We start from the raw sequence: 16281 nt of genomic DNA, 5'->3' as shown, positions 1-16281 counted from the left end.
GTTGATGAGCCCATGTCCCATCAATCTCGGTGTGAAACACACAGCTACTCTATAGTAACGAATGGTGTATCGCTAGCAGGGATTCGAGGCCTCAAACACACAAATCCATGAGCATCCACGTTTCCATTGACTGCTTTCACTTGGTTTAAGAGCTCATATACATTCTTCCTCAAATCTAGAGCCAAGCCTTGCCTCTGTGTACCCTTGGAAAATCTGGGGTTAAAATCTGTTTTAATCTGTTTAAATCTCATTGCAAGGGGAGCAAATGTGTCTTGTAAACCCAGAAACAGCCCATTCTTTTAGGTCAAAGCAACTGGTAGTTATAGCCTTATCTCTTGGAAAGAAGTCTCAAAAATTTACTTACGTAGCAAATACTTTGTCTGGAAAAGTTACTTTTGCCACCAGTAGCCTTTCCTGACTATTTTCTTCTGCATTATGTACTTGCACCTATAGAATATAAACTCATCAAAGCAGAAATTGTGCTGTTTGTTGACTCCTTTTATGCGCTGAAAAATATACAGAAATGGAAGTACAGAGTGTCCAGTGCGTGGTGACTCTATTTGGTTTTTAAAGAAACACCCTACAGTGGCATCTTCGAGCATTATAGAGCTAAACCCAAGATACTTGTGTTGGCCTTTCTCTCTCTACTTTCTGTCAACCTTGGTTCTTTCAATATCGGTGATAAAATGTTGCTGGCGTTAACTTAATCTAAAATTTCATCTTCTATCTCCAGACAGGCAGTGCAGTGATGTAACTAGTGTATAGTTCTCAAAGCTTCTTTCCCCCTTCTCTGCGGAAAACAAATCTCAGAAGTAAGCTGAAAATCATGAGGTTTCAAAAGTACTATTCCTATGTCTTTACCAAACAACTTCAAATTTGTGTTCCAGGCTTTGATAGATTCATTTTGTAGTCAATCAACAATACTTGTGTATTTGAGGATGTTTGAAAAATTGTCTCAAAATAAGTACTCTGTTCTTGGTGTACTCTTAACTACAGAGTTACTTCTAATGATGCAGTAATGAAAATTTCCTTTTCCAGCAGTTTAGCTATAAAATATGACTTTTTGTGAGTCCTTGAGTCCATCTGGAACTCCAACAAGGCAACGTCTGTGCCATCTTCCCGGTCACAAAATTATTTTCTGCCTCTTTGCCAGACTGAAAGTTCTAGGAAAGGCCTAATTGACAAATTACAGAACAGTGTATCAAATAATAATTTTTCCCAGATAGCCACATGTCTGAAACAAAATCGTCCTTTAAATAGCATGGATATATAATTTGAATACATGCTTAGTTTCTAGTTCTGGAATATTTATTTACCTGAAACCCTGCAGCTTGAAGAAACATATTGTGAGCTGAAGAAAAAGACTAGCAGCATAATAGATGGCCTGGACATCTCCCTTTTTGAAGTCTCCTGGCAAAGACAGTGAAAAAAAAGAGTTCTCTGTGTTTGATGAATGCAAGAACCAGGTTTCCAAGCATGGAAAGAGCCTTTAGAAACACAAGTAAGGTTTTGATCCCTGGCCCCAGTGTCATCCATCTTGGAAAGCTTTCTGTTTTTATTATTTTAAACAGGTCAGCAACAGTGAGATGGGAAACTGTAGATTTCAAAACAGACATCTCTACAGTGTTTCAGCAAAACATTGCATGATTTCAAATGGAAATCTAATATTGGTCCTGGATCCCTTGCAAATTACCTAGCCTTTTGCCAGTGGGAGCCCCAAGTGTCTGAAACAGCAGCACCTCCTGATTTATAGCAGTAAGCATGCAGCATGGAGGAGACCAGAGCGCTGGTTCCCAGGGGATCTTTTCAGCTCTCAGGCCTTGGTCCCGAGTGCGGGGTCAGGGTTAGTGGTATTCGCTTTGCTGCTCTTCTTCCACCTTCCGCCAGCTCCCGCTGGAAGGTGACTGTGGAATCTCAACACCTCTGCTTGTCCCAGCTCCCCCTCTGGATATTCGGGGCTCACACAGCTGCCCCATGGGTTGCACGTGGCCGCAGTGTCCCTGAATCCAGATTGCCATTGTGGAGAGAAGTCCTCAGTGATGAGTGAAAAATATTTTCCATTTTCATCTCTGTGTCAGATTAATAGAAATTTTACACCTTGTTCAGACTGACATAGTTAGAACTGTGTATTTGCTGGTGTGAACAGGAACACGGTAGCTGTTTTTCTGTTTCCTGCATTTGAACACAGTGAAAATATGATCCAGGCCTTCTGTAATGCTATTTGCTGACACTTTCTTTAGGAAAGTAATTCGGGAAGAACAACAAAGAATTCTTCAGCGAACTTCCTTGCAGAAAAGGTTGTGGTTGTCTTGCCAGCTCTCAAAATTAAAACTATGTTCCAGTCAAAAATGCCTATTCAGACTGACATCAAAGAGAAAAACGCGAGCAGGTCAAGAAGTTTAATTTCCATGGAACTCGCATTTGTGATTCACATGTAGGGTGCAGTAATGACTTACATGCCCATTGGCAATAATGTAATAGAAGGCTAGTGTGAATAAAAAGAAAAATGAATTGGAGGTAACAGTAACGGGCCAAATTCTGTATTCAGTTGGATGCACGGAGCTCATTGAAGTTGGGCAGTGTCACATAGAGCACGATCTGGTGGTCTTTCTCACAGCAGCATTTTCATCAATACGGACCTTATGGAGTACCCTCACAGTTGCTGGTGGCCTGGGCTGAGGTTTTTCAGAAATGCGCAGCGGTGCCGCTGTCTGGGGATATCAATTCAAGACGCTTATGGGGGGCCTGATGCCAGAGGGCTCCTTTTCACTGTCTAGAGATCAGGTCCCTTTAATATATGTCAGGCTGAACATACTAGACAACTCCTGAAAATCTGGCTCTCGGGGCATGTTTCCTGAATCATTTGAGGTGTGTTTTCATACCAGCTTTTCAACTTCTGCAAATCCCTAGTTAAGGTGTAGGACTATATCTTGAGGTATGAAAGCAGGAGGTATGTAAACTTTTTAACACTGTCTGTATATTCTCCTACTACTCCTTATTTGCTTTTCTCATGGGACGATCCAACTAGGCATTACAGACTGTTGATAAATAGATTTTCATCCCATTTCATTTAACCATTACTGCATTTCCATATCAAAGATTTTACTCTTGGCGTGCCCAAGCCTATTTTATTTGTAATCTTTTCTCAGATGAGAAGTTTGGAATGTTTTTTCATTATGTGTTTCATCTGCAATGTACTGCCTTCATGTTATTTTTAAGATGAGATCTTATACGCTACCTCAAGTCATTCTACAACTCATTGGCTGTTATTTATTCTGGCCTCCTAATGTAACACAATTTCTATGTTGAAACTTGTTGCTATTTTTTTTCCAAGGATACACCATATGATGTTAAGCATGTGCTGTATATCAAAGTGCAAATATAAACTAGTTGATAGTCTCTAGTCACACCCTGGATAGGTGTGGTGGTTGGGAATTTTTTACTTTCTGGCTGGAGATCAGAATGTGCTTAACATGGCTCCACATACAGGATCTTGGTCGGGAGAGAACTGGTTGGTGTTTGTGGTTTTTTTTTTTTTTTTTTTTTTTTTTTTCCTTCATGTATGTTGTTTGAAGGGTTGGGAGCTAAATAGTTGTACTGTTTCCAGAAACAGATTTTTACTTGTTTGGCTATATTTAGAGCTGCAATCAGGAGATTTGAGGGTATGATAATCCACTGCCTTACTGTCTTTCCTTCTTTCTCTCTATCACTTCACGGATAAGAGGATGGACAAGCTTAACTCTAGTGTCAGCCTAAGGCATGGTGCAGAGCTGTACTACTCCAAGAGAAACTCCAAGGAGGAAGTATGACTCAGAGAGCTGCAATTCCTTCCACGGTTCCTCCTTGTTCCAGCCAGGGAAGTAAGTTACTTCGGTATTTGTGCTGCTAGACTTAAGCTTACTTCTCCCCTTGTGCTTACAAGCCTCAACCTGCAGAACAGAAAGAAGAGGGATAAGGGTCTGTGCCAGAAACAAGGTGTCACTAACCTGGGAAAGGGCGTTTTGCTGCCCTTGACACCTCGGTTGCCCAACTGAGCCAGGGACCACTCTAGCCTCGTGTGGGGTTTCACTGTAAACAGTCACCTCGTAGCCATCTGCGTATGCTGTCTTGCCAGTCATTTTGCAGAGATACACATGGCTGCATATCTTGTCAGGAATCTTTTATGTTACTACCAAGAGCAATGCACAAACTCTTGGATGGCTTTATACTGTTTTTTTTCTACACAGATTGTTACATCACGCGGATTTCTGTGCTCAATTTTCATGGTCTTTCATTCAATGAGATGTAGTCGCTATCAGGCTAATGTACATCTCACCAGACACTTCTGAATTGCCTCTCAGACAATCAATTTCCCACTGATTTTTATTTTCCATAGTAATAGTCTGTTACTATGCTCAGAGACTGGCAAAGGATTCGCAGGCAATAATTCTCTTGCCAAAACAGAAACACTAATAAGGGTATTCATAGTGAAATGTTCAAAATCAGTATTTCTTCCCTGGTAGCGCAACACCAAGTGACGTATGATCTATTTGCACATGACCGTTCACCTGCCTGACATTCTGCTCAGCATCAATGTGCTTTGAGGAAAAAAATATAAAATTCACAGCCTTTTTTGTATATACTTTTTCTTGGAAGAACTGTGCTACCATACAGAGAGACCTTCAACTGAGCACCATTTAAAAATAATTTATAATATGACACTAAAATATATTTTAATTTAGTGTCGAATGAGAGCACATACTAAATACGTATGTGATGCACGGGCGTGAAAGATAAAAAGGGTCAGGAAAACAAGAGAGGAATTCATCCCTATACACATCAGCTAGATGATCCAGGTAGGAATAAAACCTCAGTACTTGTCACTATACCCTCTAGGGTTACCAGAGAGAAGTTTTCAGGAAGTATCTTGCAATAAAAAAGAAGCAAAACAAGGAGTAAGAATTGACTTCAGAAAATAGATCTGGCCCTCATACGGTGTTCAGCAGCACAGATATACACACACACACATATATGCACTCGCACTTCCTGCCTGAGTTACATCGTTTTCAAAAATAGCCTATGAAAGAAGATTCAGGCTATTGGACCAATTTCTGCTTTTAGTAAAGTGGACTGAACATAGAGCTGAATTTATACCTCCATGTGTGATTTTGTCAACTGACATGTATAAAGCTCATCCTTATCCTGTGAGCGTTGAATGGCATCAGTACTAATTCACCTGAGTACCTGACAGAGATCTACAGCGAGATATAGAAAGAGAAACACTATTCATTTGAGCTGGTCTTTATTCCTACACTGGAAATAAATTATATTAAGGAAGCATGCAGTTCAAACGTGCAAAAGTTGCTTTTATTTTGCATCAGTTTATTCTAGTATTTTAAATAGGCTTAGTTAAAATAATCAGTTGAGCCTTTTTGACAACTTTGTAAGAAAGCCTTATGTGGCTAATTCTTAAATATCATCAGACAGCAGGCTAATTGTGTCCAAGTGCACACTGTTGCCCCAGGTAGCAGATAACTTCCTGTGTTGAAACGATGACTTGAGAGCGGTGTACTTGCAGACAAGGAAATATCATCTTCCAGTCCTGCTGTGTCTTAGAGCAGTCTAGGAGGACTCTTTTTAGCTGAATGCCCGTGCTGAGCCAAGGTATTAGACGCATTGGATGTGTTAAACTTATACACCTTCTAAATTACTTGATAGGTTTGAGTTCACGTAGCTGGCTAATTTAGTCAGATTTCTAGTGCTAACAATAACCGAATATGTTGAATTGCCAGGAATGTTACTGGTATAGGTATGTAATAAATGTGCTTAGCTGTGTTTAATTGTACAGGTATGCAATGCACACCTTTACCACTTTCTGTAGTTACTGTCCTGTTCCCAGTGCTTAGTAATATGGAACACCACTTTTGCAATGGGATAATACTTTGGAATAGCAAACATTCACAGTTCTGAACTTCGGCAGTTCTGAAAGCATAATCAAAAATACGGCAAAAGAACCTTTAGTGGATCAAATTATGTACCCTTTAGAATAGAGGTAAATTCAAAATAATTAACATGAAGTCAAGTCAGAGGAGAACTTACTCACCCTGGTAAATACTACTTTAACAAAATTGGCTGGATGATTTGCTGTGAACAATTCAGTGAAAATGTTATCTGTGTTTTGTATAGCCTTCCTTTTTTTTTTCTCCGTATTCCTCTTTCTCTTCCTCATCCTCTTTTTAACCTTTTCCACCCTCTGATGCTATGCGTAGAAGATCTAAGAACCTAAGTGAAAGCATACATGAGAAACAGATGATAGCTGTTTGGGCAGGATAAAAAGAAGCCATTGCTGGAAGTGCAGAAGATGATAAAATACGAATAATCCGTATTGATGTCTGACATGACTAACAGAGGAAGGGTTTGTTCCTTGTATTGTTTCAGTTCCTGAGAGTGCCCCTTGCCTTCTACGTTGTATGAAATAGCCTGAATAAAATGCGTCTACAAAAGGACACTGATCCTACTCTAAATAGGATTTAATACTGTGCTCATCACTGCAGTGTCTGAGAGCAAGATATACTATTGCTCTTGCAGTACAAAGTTAATGGAATATCAAGTGTTGATAATCTGTGCTCGGAGTCTGTAAATGTATGAACAAATGGATCAGATCCTCAGCTGGCATCTGTCTGGCTCCAGATCTGGTCCAGTAAGTTTCTAAAGAGTAGTTCACGACAGACCATTGAAAACTTCCAAAGAAAGTCCCAGGGCACATGACAGAAATGGCCAAGTGGGACAGCACAGTAGAAGAAAGAAATCCTGTGGGTTCATTTCTTTAAAGCATAGAAGTCATTAATCATTTCTATTCCTTTCCATTTGAAACAGCTGCCTGCCTGCATTTGCTAAGTAACTGCTTTCCTAACCACACAGAAACTAAGCTGTGGGCCCCAGAATGCTCATGCTTCCAGATATTAATAAACAATTTCCCTCTTTCACTGTGTCAATGAGAGCACGTTAACATTCTTAGCATCTGGTTTTGGTAGTGAAATAAAACGCTAATGTTTCCACACTTTATGAATTCCTTCCAAAAATCTTCCTTATTGCTTATCTTCTCAACCGAGGCTTCAGAAGTTCAAAAGCTCGACTTGAAAAATCTCAGTGGTCTTCTACCTGTCACCCGTGATGTAGGATGTTGCTCTTTATCAAGTTAGAAGATAATCTCGCCCATCGTGCTTATTTGCTCATCTTCTTGTGAAACTGAGTTACATTTTCCACATAAGCTCGTTACTTCAAGAAGTACGCTGTCATCTCTACGGGCTATTGCAATTAGTGAAATGCCAGCCAGCAGGTGGAGACGCATGAAAGCAATCTCAATCCATCGACAGGCTGCTTTGACATTTCATTCCCATAGCCCTGGCCAAGCACTCCAGCGGGCCGGAGCCAGAAAATATAGCTATTGGTTTCATGGAAAAGTTCAGAATTAAAATCTTGGATTGCTGACAAACATGTGATGGAGCGACTTCTGCTGTACGACTGCTCTGCACAAAGCTGCACTAAGGAGCCATCTAGTCAGTACCTTTCACGTATCAGTGAATCGTGGAGGGAGGGAAGCTTGCTGCTGACTCTGGCCTGACCTTGATTCATTCAGTTTGTTCAACAGTTTAGAGCTGCCTGTCAGCGTCAGCTGTGCTGAATGATGCAAGGAGCCACACACGCTCCGGTTTATGCGTATTCACTTTTGGCCTTGTGCTGTAAAACGATGGGGCTCTGATGGCTCAATAGCATACTTCACCCAGATGCATTTCCACCTATTTGCTGTAAAAGTGCAGCTTGAGATGGTATGAAAACAGCTCCGCTTCCTCTGTTCCTTTCATAACTCCTCCCACCCAGTGTTTCCTCTTTCAGAGTGGAAACACCATTGTAATAGCTATTTCTGAAATCTCCCTGCCAAAATCAGGAAGTGCAGAGGAATACATGAGTATGAGGAGGGGGAAAGGTAGTTTGCGAGTTATTTTGGGAGCGGGGAAGTTGTTTACATGAGTTTGGGAGAAAAGCTGAGGATAATTGTGTGTTGTTTTAAAATTGGTTGTTAAGTTTCTAGCTCTAGTCTCTCTGCTATGTGGAAACTGTAAGAAACTGCAGTACTGGGTCCGCAGAATATCTAATGTGAACTGATTGTCTTCAATGGAAAAATGCCATGCTAAAATACAGTGCGCTCACAAACTCATCTCTTATTCCAAAAATCATTGCTGAGACTATGAAAGACAAATTTTAACGGACAACAGTGACAGCATACATCAGCGTGCACGTGGAGATATGGAAAGAGGGAAGGAGATGGTGTAAAATTAGTAGAGCTTTGAAAATCTACAAATATCATCTGCAAACATTTTGAGATACTTCAGTGTTTGAACACGTGATGTACTGGCAAATTAGATTCATTGTGGAGATACTGGAAAACATGGTGTCTTGTTTTGCAACTCCAGCCCCCTCAGTATTTAGTCATTTGTGGTGAGTTTGGGTGAATTATCAGAGTTCATTATTCTTACTTTGATTAAGAAAGACTCTTCAGACCTTGCAAATTGAATTTCAGTGCTTCTGAAGAGATGCATTTTGCAGCTTTTCCATCCTTTTGGATTCTTCTCCTCCCCCTCCACTACCTCGCCTCTTGCACTCTTCTCTTTGGAGAGCAGAGTTTAACATGCCATTGAGGAGATAGCCTGCATGCAAAGTCCCTCAAACATAAACACACTTAAAGAACAGATTCATCACAGTGTGTTTCCAAATGTGGAAACCGCATTCCATCTGCACCCTTATCCAATGGTCATTAGCTTAGATGTTGAATGGACATTCCTTAAAGTGAAGATTATGAAAACATACATACTGCTCAACAGTGATTCATCAGCTTCCGAGCTCTCTCTTCTCGAGAGCAGTTGAGCTCAAAGTGACTCAGGCCGGGGACTTTGAGAATGCTGTGCAGGAATTTGCTACGTTGAGCCTGCAAAACTGTCTTCAGATGACTTCTGTGGTGATTAGGAAGCCCTGTGTTCATTTGACTCAGGTATTTTTCTGCATTTGTTACCCTTTTAAAAGTTCGTTACACCTTAACTTAAAAGTTATGCATAATTATAAAAGTTTTTTTTGACTCTCCCCTGATTTTCCACTCAGGTTTACAGCACTGTGGCATCGATGACTTCTGTGCTGTCGCCCCAACGGAAGAATCAGAGCCCACGTGCGCATGCTTGTCAGTAGTTTACAGATGACAACGATCACACACACTGCTTGACGATAAGGCAAGTTATCACCATTATTCCTTGACCTATTTTTTAGCTTGTAAATGTCTAGGTCTAAATTACCAGCCACAAACGGAAGATATTGTTTATTGATCTGTTGTATAGGATTGCCTTGAAAGAATTAGCATTTCTCTTAGACGACTCATAGATTGTTCTGATGATGGATGTGTCCTGTAGTTTCTGTGTGAATGTATCTCTCTTGCTCTCATGTGCATATGTTTGTATGTGCACATGTATGTATATCTCTAGCAAAAATGGTTTGCTTTCATGACATACCCTTTAGAGCCTTCATTTCTTTTGAGGATTGTTTTTTTAAAGAATCGCTATTAGTCAAGCAAAAGTTACTGAGGCAAAGAGAAAAAAACTTGGATTACATAGGGAGCTACCAAAGATATTTGAAATAAAGGACAGCTTATTATTTAGGGCAATGGAGTAAGGGTGCAAAAGGGGAATTGAATTCAAGCACTGAATTATGTGGACATGCTTAGTATGTTCTTGATAAGTTGCTTAATCTACATGGTGATTCAGTTCCCCATTTATAACATAGGGACAATGCCTGACAGCCTTGTTAGCAGGAAAAATCTATGAATGACTGTGGACCGTGGACGTGGTGGTGACGACAGCTTACTCAGAACTTAAACAGTTTATACCTCGCGGCTGGACCTTGGTGTTGGATATAATTTTGGATCCTGCCCTAAACAATATTCTGTTGCAGATCTCTTAAATTGTTAGTCTCTGTGGCACCTATTCAAACCGGAACTAGGTCCTCATTGGGTTGTGACAGAAGACAATGAAATTAAACTAAGGACATAATCCCAGTGTACAATTTTAGGGCAAAACACCAAAATAGTTGTCCCAGGACAAAGTAGTATTTAGAGACCTAAAAAAGGTCTCTATCAGAGCTGTATTAGCACCAGTCAAATGTATTAACAAAGTAATAAATTTTTTTTGAAGTATCACTTTGAGGGATATTTTGGAAGCACCTAATTTGGCTACACAAGTACTGTTCAACCACAGGCTGTGAGTCTTTGACATCTACTTCCGCAGGGTATCAGTAGATGCTATTTAATGCAAAATGAAGGTTGCTATAAATTTCTTTCAATCTGAATTGCAATTGCATGTGTTTTCAGATCCCTCTATTCCATCGTTAGTTTTATGGGTCACATGGATGCATCTTGTACCTGTATATTAATGACAACATTTGGTTTATGTTATAAACTTCTCTTCCCGCAAGTACGTGTTGGTGTTACATAGAATGCACATTCCCATAATCATTTCATATGTTTTCAGTCTTAAAAATAAAGTTTATATAATGAAAATACAATATAATTATACACATGGGAGTTCTGGTTTGGAAGAGGTTCAGCAGAATTCTTTGATAAAACAAGCCCCCAACCACAAAAGCTACATACAGTGATTTGACAGTCAAACATATATAATCACTTACGCTAAATTAAAGGCAGTGTCACCACGTTAAAAGCAGCACATTGAAATCCCTTATGTCACTTTTGGCCAACAAGTGACAAATACTGTAAATCTAACCAAATGCATCCTTGAATAAACTTTGAGCAACTTTTTTAAAAGGTGCTTGAGGTGGTCAGTTGTACAAGGAAATGGGAGTGCAAAGGATATATTTATATAGGGTTCATTTATGATACTAATTGAGTTCTCTTATACCGTGAGTAACCCAGACCTTTTTTGCTCTGCACCAATTTCTAGTACCCAGAAATGGACAGTATGAGAGCTGGCAGAGCAAAAAAGACATCCAGAATTATCTCATTAGGCGGAACGGGGATGTTAATACCTGTGAAGTTAAACACCTCATTGTTTAGGTTGGATTTTCCACTTGCTGTTCCTGCTAACATCTCTTCTCAAAACACATGAACCCTTTTTCACTCCACCAAAACTGTCTGTTTGCGCAGAAAGTTCATGGGGCAAGATCCTCCATGGATACAAGATTTTGTAGCTCCACTGAGAGCAGCAGGATGATGCTGATTTACACCAGATACGGATCTGGTTCACAGCATGTTTCAGTCTGAATTCACAAAGCATGGAGTAATGTGAAACAAGGAAGTGACTTTTGTGAAAAGCATTTTGGAAAGGAAAACCAAAAATGATGGATGTACCACTGGGGCAGAGGGAGTGGAGCCCGCCTCAAAGAAGACCTTGTAGAGCTGCCAACCTTCCCACAAAATGTGCTGCTGCTCTCAGAGAGGAGGGGGAGGTTTCCCCAGGACAAATGCAGCCACACCAAGCACCCTAATAACTACTTTGTAGATATTTTTATGTACCGTCACATCAAAACCAGACAGAACTTCCAAAACATTTGAATTCGACCCATCACTGATTAATGGAAGGAGGAGAAGGAGAATGGGTGGGAAGAATAGTCATTGTGAACTGCCATAACACTGGGCAGTAAGCCATGCTATTCAACAAATGAGACAATACATTAAAAAATAAAACTTTGTTTTCAGGGGCCTTCTATATATATCAAGAGCTTGATTCACAGACCACTGAAGTTAATGGGAATCTTTCCTTTGACTTAAACCAGCTACTCGTCCAGCTGTTACAAAAGAAGAGTTAATACAGCTTTGAGCTTACTCAGTGTCTCAAGATTAGAAAATTACAAGGTTGAATACGACATCAACGGTGAGTTGCTAACTGCAACTAATTACTCAGAATACACAGTCATTTTGCCCACCTGTGTGTACTGCATTTCACTATGGAAGCTGTTAGTATGAACCAATAGATGGGGAAAAGATTTAACAAAAGGCAGAAAATATACATACTTACAAGAAAGTATTGTTAATAATTGATGTTCCACCTGACATTTAAAGCTCTGCAAACAGTATTATTTGGGGAAAAAAATTATTGGTTGTAAATATTGCATACCTTTTTATAGCTTCTTTCTGTTTCTTTCCGTCTGGAAGTAATTAGCTCAATCATATTATAATTCTTACATCTTCAGCTATGCAACTGACCATATTACCATTCCAGTTAAATATGCAGCAGAGCCACTAGTCCTTTGTGAGGAATGGGATTGTTCCTTTCAATAGGAGTTTGGGGTGGGGATAGTAAATCATCCTCTTCCTGATCCAGATGTGCTAATGGAAGAGGTGACCCTCCCCCCTTTACCATTACTTTGTTGGAGGTCCTGCCTCCACCAATCTGCTGATAGAGAAGGTAGTATGAGAACGTCCAAATTAACGTGGGACAAATTAGCTATGCTAAGTTAAATTCTCAATCTAATTCTCTATTGGGGGAATTAATTTCTCCTGGGGCCCGTAATAAATTTTATCAAGGTTAGCTCATCAAGAAAGACTAAACTGTGAGGATACCGAGGCCAACTTGCTGCTTTCACAGGTAAAGCATGGCAGCTCACCTTAGCTATGCTCTGAAACTCATAGAATTGTAAGCAATATGGGATCTCTCAAAAAATGCAGGAAATGTGCAGGGGGCCATTAGAAAACGTAGGCATAATTTACCTGGGGGCTCTCATTTAATGTAAACTAGGATTGAAATGGTCTATCTGGTTTTGCCCAAAGCACATTGGGGAGCCCTCACGTACAATGCTCTGTCAACAGGTCAGTCGAAAGAGTAATATTAGAGATGGGTGGCAAACAACGTAGAGGGATCCAGAAGGAAACCTCTTATAGATAGCCTTAATGTTAGTCACCAGAGAGATGGGAAACAATTCCTCATTCTCTCTTGAAGGTATTTCCTCTGGAATGTTTTTTGACCTAACTTTTTTAACCAGTTACAAGCTCTGGATCAGATTCCTCCCTTATAACCAGCAGAAAGGGGTAGAGAGAAAGTAACTTCAGTAGTACAATACCAGGTGAAAGCTGGTGGCATTGCCAAGTACTCAGAATCTGGGGTGGTTAGACCCTCAGATGCTCAGCAAATCTGTCATTATCAAGCTTAAAGGGTACATAAAGCTCAACAGTTTTCCAAATAAGCTTAACCACGTAGACTGCACTTCCATTACGCAAAGGGCTTCCCTGATATGGATGAAACATATCCCACAGTAATTGCTCTCTGTCTTTGGGAATTTGGAACTGCAGCTATACCAGTTCCACAGGTTTGCAGATATACTTGTGTTTTCAGTCCCAAGTGTTTTCCTTATACATTTGTGACTCATTAATAGAAAATCGATATTTAGTGTCATTAAGGATGAGGACTAAAGACTCTTGTGGAGCAGAACTTTGTCAATAAGTCAGTCACAATTCAACTGAAACAATATTCAGGTGTTTCTACAGTGCAGGAAATGCTTGGATCACTTTTTCCGTTCCTCTTATATGTAAATGTAAGTGTATTTAATATCCTGGACACTTCTGCGTGGTAACGTTGACAGAAAGTGACACTGCTGACATTAAGTGATTGGTTGACACTGGGAAATCAAACGGCAGGAGCAAATTAAGGTGGCACAAAAGTTACTGTAGATATTTTCTTTCCTTCACTGACAGTATGTGCCGGTAAAGAAAAAGAGAAATCTCCTCGTCATGCTTCATGTACATATCACAAGAATTATGTCTGTTTTCCAACCGAGAGATGTCAGGCTGAGCAATTTCACTGTAAAAACCAGCAATGTTCACATCTCATTCAATTCTACACTTATCTTTACCTGAAACATCAGAGATGTGGGTGATGTCACTTTTTACTCTTCGTGTCTGGAAAGACTATTTCTTTTAATCTGAGTTTTCTGATTTTTTTAAAAGACTTTTTTCCTCACTTATTGGAGAATAAATGTTTAATCTGAAAGTTTAACCTTGTGTGAAGCCAGCTGTAGCTCCTCATCCAAAAACCAGTGCATAGGCGCTCACTGTGTCTGGTTGACTCTCTTTCTTTGACTCAGGTAAAGATCTCAGCACGTACCAAAGTTTAAATACAAACTTTTGCCTAAATTGGGGTACTTTCCAAAGCAGAATCCTTAATGATTCCTGTTAAAAGTACAAAAAAAAATTAAGGAAAGGCACAGATAATACCTAGAAACAGTAGGTTGCTGGGGAAAGGCAAAACAGCCTGGCTCCCTCTTGACTTTGCCTAGGTCCAAGGGAAAAGTTGAGGGCCTGGCTTCTGCTTACGTTTTTTTCTTTCATTTTACTGATAGCAGGAATACGAGTCCAGCTCTCCAAGACTTTCTGTCCAAGTTCCTCTCTTTGCTTACCTCCCTTCCCAAGACCAGTCCCTTTCCTCTCTTTTATCCTTACACAGCAATACTCAGCTTTGCGTTTTGAACAAAAGGCTTGAGCTGACTCTGTGCAGGGGTAATGACTAGTTGAAGGAAGAGTGACATGTTCATTTTAAAAAGCATTTTGGTATGCCAGTAGGTAAAAGGGTTCTATCTAGATTGCAGGAAAAAAAGTTATTTTCATTCTTCCTGGTTTTTTTTAAGTCCCTGAACCAAACGCCTTGAAATTTATGCACCTAAAGAAGCGCCTACATCTCTATTTCAAGAAATTGCTTGAATGGCAATGGTTGCTGCTAGTTTAAGGATTGTCTTATTAAGGCCTCATAATTGTAAATAATGGTCAGGGTTTCCACGCAGGAAGAAATATTCAAGGCATTAGCAAGAATGTGGCTGAATAGCTAGTGTCGAAGTCAGGGCCTTCAAAACCAACATAGTTCCACTGTGATACTCCAGCAAGATGTCTGCAACATTCCGTGGTCCTGGGAAGTACATGGGGCCCTTGAATGTGTAATCACTTGTAAAGGTGAGGTGAGCTGCTAATTCTGAGTAACCACACACATGTCCGTTGCGTACTCAGCCAAATTGAGCTTCCAGTCTTCAGCCTTCTCCATCTGCTGTGTCGATTTCTTTTGACTTATCTTCTTTTTTTTTTAAAGGCACCAATTATGCGCAAATGAAATGAGTCTGTTTCTTTAGGTCCATTAATTATTACATTCCATTTACATTTTCTGTTTACTTTTTCCCTTCTCTATGGAAGCTATTGAAGGTCTGATGATTCAGAATGCTCTGGGAACACTATGTGGCTTTCCTTCTTGTTTGCCCATTGTAACGGAGCTCATTTTTCAGTGGAGGTTTCCCATTATTTCCAGGAAAAATGTGGTCAAACCCATGTACTCCCAAACCTTTTGATCTCCTGAATCCTCTTCATATCCCAGATAAAAAAGTCAGTGATTAAGACAGAGTTCCTAAAAGGACACATAGTCAGGCTTCCCTTTGACCAAAATGGTTTCCCAGTGAATCAAACCTTTCTCAGCTCAGGGGGGGCTCGACAATAGACCCTGAAAAGATGGATAGAGCAATTGTCCTGCTTAGTGATCCACGAAAGGAAAGGGGTCCTTAGTGAAGGGAGACCTACACTAAGTCTGACCTGACACTGCAGGAGTAAGACAATAAAAGGTCAAGGAGACTAACGAGAGGAAAAATGCAGACAATAGGTGCCACAGCTAGCACACAGCTCCTGCCACGCAGACTATGGGGCAGCAACGTTAACTGCCTCAGACATGTGAAGGGGAAGTGAAGTGGAAAGAACTTGAAGTTTCCTTCTTAAGAATTGTGGCCCAGCATCTTCAGGATTTACCCAGGCCTCACAGTGAGGTCAAAGTGATGCAGCTAGACCTGAGGTGAATGAAAAATAAAAATAAAGACTGGGGAGGAGAAAAATATAGGCGTATTTTAGACCAAACGAAAAAGGCAATAACTCGACAGTTGGGATCTGCAGCAAGTTCACAAGGCATTTTGTGGGAGGAAGCAGAGAAAGCTTTTGCCTAATTCTGTTTAAAAAACCCAACAACTTGATATCGATGTGTGTGAAGTCTTGACACGGGCATATTTTTCTTCTGTGTGAACAAGAAGATTCTTCCTTTATGCTATCTGGGACTCAACTGAATTTCCTTCAGGCGCTCAGCGATTGTTTCTTCCTGTGTGTGAAAGAATCCTGGTCCTTGTGATGGGTCTGGAGACAAAAGGAGGAATCTCTGTGGCTTCTGCATGCATCCCTGTCATCAATGGCATCTCCATTACCACTTCTTTGTCGCTGGGCCTTGCCCTCGT

The sequence above is a fragment of the Larus michahellis genome, chromosome 4 (assembly GCF_964199755.1).
Source record: "Larus michahellis chromosome 4, bLarMic1.1, whole genome shotgun sequence".
Classification (NCBI taxonomy): domain Eukaryota; kingdom Metazoa; phylum Chordata; class Aves; order Charadriiformes; family Laridae; genus Larus; species Larus michahellis.
Note: the sequence above shows the minus strand (reverse complement) of the source record.